This window comes from Rhamphochromis sp. 'chilingali' (assembly GCF_963969265.1).
Source record: "Rhamphochromis sp. 'chilingali' genome assembly, chromosome: 5".
Classification (NCBI taxonomy): domain Eukaryota; kingdom Metazoa; phylum Chordata; class Actinopteri; order Cichliformes; family Cichlidae; genus Rhamphochromis; species Rhamphochromis sp. 'chilingali'.
This window is the reverse complement of record NC_137932.1, coordinates 23,311,227-23,316,150: the sequence shown is the minus strand read 5'-3', so window position 1 is coordinate 23,316,150 and position 4,924 is coordinate 23,311,227. Positions and strand designations below refer to the sequence as shown.

The 4,924-nt window shown below is 39.3% G+C and overlaps 1 long non-coding RNA gene across 1 annotated transcript; it reads left to right on the top strand.

The window, feature by feature from the left end:
- Nucleotides 1–3,087: 3,087 nt before the first annotated feature.
- Nucleotides 3,088–4,571, top strand: LOC308397510. The gene is made up of 3 exons (XR_013971794.1): nucleotides 3,088–3,441; nucleotides 4,169–4,239; nucleotides 4,369–4,571. It is a non-coding gene; the product is annotated as an uncharacterized lncRNA (long non-coding RNA).
- Nucleotides 4,572–4,924: the final 353 nt, after the last annotated feature.

Here is a 4,924-nt window from a genome sequence, read left to right as displayed (position 1 = left end):
GTAGTGGGAAATGAAGCTCGTCCCGGTGTTTGTGATCCTCGCTCACAGTAAGATCAGCTGGTCCTTGATTCATGATGTTTAGTGTAAAAATATATCAGCTGTTTAAATAGGAGTAAGAGCTTTCTGTCTCCCTCCTGCTGCTCCGCTCCGGTTTTTGTATCTGATTTAGAGCAGCTGTTCACAGGAGAGGGAAACGGAGAACGGCTTACATATGATCAAACCTTCAAAAACAAACTGAAATGATTGCTCAGAATTACTGAGAAGTTATTGATACAAAAAATCAGCTGTATTATTATTATTATTATTATTATTATTATTATTATTATTATTATTATTATTATTATTATTATTAAAATACATATTTGGCACAGGCCTGCTGGGTCAGTATATAGTGCACAAAGTAAGCTCCTTAAAGACTGGATGATCTGCTTCTCTATGTGTTTTTTTTAGGTGGTACTCTTGTCTGTATAGTGTATTTGCCATACTGACTTCAAGAAATAGTGGGAAATCTCACACGTACCAGACTTTTTCCCCTGTTGTGTGCAATTCAGTGAGTTATTTCTGTTTTTGTTGGCTGCATTGTCAGTCGCTACAGAACAGAGGTCACGTTTTAATGCTTCTACTCATGAACTCTGGTGAACATGGTGAAGTCAGAATTACTTTCTCCAGCTTTGTCTTCATAATTAAACATCTGTGACTGTTTTGACAGTAAGACAGGTTTACAGCCTGCTCCTCCTCAATGAGACATTTAATGCACATTACTGTGATCACTGTTTGCTTTAGCCGCATACTGTAAGACAATGATCAACACTGATCTTTGTCATGGAACCAAAAGTCAGATCTGTTTTCTGGAACAGAGCCCAACTGTTCTTCAGACCCAGGAAATCAGAACAGCTCAAGATTCCTATGGAAGTTCACCCACCCAGATCATATTTACAGATGGGAATTGATAAGAATTTACCTGTTCTGATTCCATTATTGATTCTTATTGGCTGCACTCTGAACAAACCTTTTGTAAACCAGTGTGGCTGTTTTTGTTGTACCATTGCTGCTCTTGCATGCTTTTTTCTATCTGTCTCTGTCTGACAGCAGAGTCTGTTTTTTGCAGTATACTTGGGTATCCACTGACAGCAATGTAATGTCATGCCAAGAAAAGCACTTCTCTGTAGTGATCACTGTTATTTGTGATTGAACTGATGTAATTTCATGACACGTCACAAAGTCAGAGTCTGTCTCAGCACTGAATTTGTGGTCATTTATTGGTTTGAGTAACAGTAGAAAAAGTAGCAGAATGCAGTTTCTCTGGAAGGACCTTGTGTGGGTGGGTGAGGTTGGGTGATGTTAAAGCTTGTTTGTCCAAATATGCCCTGGATTCAAGATTCAAGAAGTTTACTGTCATGTACACAGCAAAACACAGTAGTTGCACAGAGAAGTGAAATTCTTCATTTGTGGGTTCCCTTCACACAACTAAATAGCAACTAACTAAAATAAAGAATAAACGTAACTCTGAGCATAGAAAATAATAAATAACGTAAAACAAGTGATATGTTTGCATATGATAAATATGCAATAATAAGATGTTTATATTGTATGAAGTTGTGTTATGTTGTATATAAATGTACAAAATTGCAAATTTACAGGTTAAAGATAATTACAGTTCAACAATCAGTCAGTGATTCAGTAGCCTGATGGCCTGTGGATAGAAACTGGTTTTTAGTCTGGTTGTCCCTGCTTTTACCCTCCTGTAATGCTGCCAGATGGCAGGAGTGTGAACAGTGTGGGTGGGTGCGGTCCTTGATGATGTTGTGTGCCCTCTTCCTGACCCGAGTGTTGTAAATGCCCTGTAGTGGTTCCAGTTCTTCTCTAATTTTTGCATTCATTTTTCATACTGAAAGAAACATTTCTGAAAAGTCAGGTTCATTCATCCACACATTTAATTCCTATAATATTTTGACTATTTTAGGTTGAAGCGAAATGGAAGCAAAAAAGAAATTAAGCAAGAAATCCCCCCCCCCCCCCCCCCCCCAAAAAAAAATAAAAAATAAATAAAATAAAATAAAATAAAACAAACTGAGCATTGAAACCAAACTGGATTGTAGAGACTTGTACAGACAGACTTTATCTTATTAGATGCAGATAGTTTTCTTCTCACAGTCATGTAGGCACCAGCCTGAGATGAAGACACAACGTGCATCATAACTATTAACACAGCTTACAGTGAGTTGTTTTCCATCCGCACACTACAAGGTTACACACACACCAACAGTACACAGAAGTTAAATAAGGTGAAACACAAATTTTTCCCTATAGTGACAGAGAAACAAGAAAACTGGATGTACTTATTGTTTGTTAGTGAGCCTGATCTGGATCTCCTCGCCTCTAAATATGTGTTTTCTGTGGAACAGAAACTGAGTGAACATGTTTCTGTATCCCCAGTTTCCCAGCATGCCTCAGGGGTGGAGGTGGAGGTCTATGAGGGGGAGGACTCTGCGCTACTGCCCTGTCAGGTTCCTGCTCCTTTATTTAAAGACGATGTAGTTGTTTGGAGACGTGATGATCTGAATCCTGCAATCATCCACACTCTCATCAAGGAACACGATGACATTATAAACCAAAACCCTCGTTACACCAGCAGAACATCAGTCCAGAAGGAAGCCCTGCAGACTGGAGACCTGAGCCTCACTCTGAGAAACCCTACAGTCTCTGACAGTGGAACCTACATCTGCACCACCCGCAGCTTCGGAGAGGACAGGAACACAACTGAAGTACAGTTGAAGGTCAAAGGTCAGGCTATGAAAAGTGTCTTTGCCCATCAACAGTGACCAGAGCTGATGAAAAAAACTACCCAACTACAGTAATAGCCTGACAAACAGTTTTCAACCAACTGCAACGTTTATTGAAGGTTCCCTCCAGAAAAGATGTCATCATGCTTACCTCTGAATAAAAGAGGTAAGCGTGATAAAAAGTAAAAAACAAAACAAAACAGTAGCCTTAGGAAAAAAAACAGAGTAGCAGAACATTTAATCTTGATCATTTAATGCATTATAATAATTTACAAATCAGTGTTCATCGATATAATATACAAACAGACAATATACATGTCTGATAAGTAAGCTAGAAGTTTAGACAAAAACATGCCAGTCCTTTTTCTTGCTGGCAGTCAAAACAACAAAACAAAATAGGTCCCAAAGTGGAATCCTGCAGGATGCCACATTTCCCTATCGAATCTGAAAAATCATTATTTAAAATTTCAGAAATCTAAAATACTGCTGGAACAAGTGAAACTACTGTGGGTGATGTTCAGGTTGCTTGTGTTTTTTACAGGACCTTCTCCAGTCTGGGTCAAAGTTGTCCCAGCTGTCCTGATTCCCCTGGTTCTCTTGGCTGCTGCTGTTGCTGTCTTCATGAGCCTTGTATATAAAAGGATGAAGAAAACTGCAGGTAGTGTGTGTGTTTGTGTGTTGCAGACCTGGCCAGCTCCTGTGGGGATGTTGAGAGTTTCAATTTAAAATCTGATGACACGTACTGGTACTGACTTTCAGGAACAATGGAAATGTGCAGAGCTTCAGTAACTACAGAGCGATACTATGAAGATATGGGAAATAGTTGTTGATGCTAGGCTAAGAAGAAGAGTGATGATCAGTGAGCAGCAGTAGGACTTCATGCCAAGAGAGAGTGCTATAGATGTGGTGTTTGGTGTAAGAGGCAGATGATCCATTTTGAGACCCCTAAAGGAAGAAGACTAATTTATACCCACAAGCTCTGCCTTCAGTTCCTCACTGATGTTGTTTACAGTTTTGTTTCTCAAGTTATGAATGTTGTCCGTGCAGTTGCCTTCAAAAGAACAAAAGCTGCCCTTGATAAGAAGCAAACATATTCATGGAGGAATGCTATACTGATAAAATCTCCTACAAGAGGTCAAAGACATGTAGAATGAAGTGGGAAAAAAAATAAATTTCAAACTAAAAAAAAAAAAGACGTCTTTAACCTTGAATGGAGAAGACAGACATTTTCTGTCAGATATCAATAAATCCAGCACCAGTCAGGCATTATATGTATCCTATACTTTTATCTTCACACATAAAACCTGAATATATGATAGGATGAATTAACACATTGGTTATGGTTCTTTCGTTTTTTGTTTTTTTTTTACATATCTGATTAACAGATTTTTGGCACGCCTTTCCTGAAACAGTCTTCCCACAGATCTCTATCCCCTCCCAGTCTTCCGTGCAATAGGTGATTATGTGAGCTCCACTAAGCCACACAGCCTGCTGTTATCCACATTATAGAAAGACGTTTCTTTAAAAAAAAAAGTGATTTACTGCTGCTGTTTGCTACAGTTGATGTTCTTCTCTGCTCTCTCAGTTTGCCAGCTCAAAGCAGTGGACGTGACAGAGGGTGCAGAAAGTGTCCTGCTGCCCTTTGAATCCAAAAAATGTAAGAGAGAGGACATCATAGTGGAGTGGAAACGTATCCAAGATAAAGAAGTCAAGGCAATCGTATATGAGCAGGGTCGGACACAGCATCATAAAAACAACAAATCGTTCCGACGCCGCACAGAGATGAAGAAAGACCCACGGACTACAGGAAATGCCAGTCTGACTCTGAGAAATGTTAGCTGTGAAGATGGAGGTGTTTATATCTGCACCGTCTGCGACAATGAGGGAAAGACCCTGGAGCAGCAAGTGGTGGTGCTCTTGGTTCATGGTCAGTATAAGAGAATTTGACCTAAAAGCTCCTGCTGAACACATTCATGTCCATTAGTAATATTGACAGTTATATTTCTGTGAAGGTTAGTGACCTCACATGAAAATGCTGTTAGTGTGATAAAAACACAAGAACTGATGTATACTTTGACAGAAAATAAACAGAGCAGTCACCTTAATTGGAGTCATGTGACTTCATGCATTTACCAGGACTC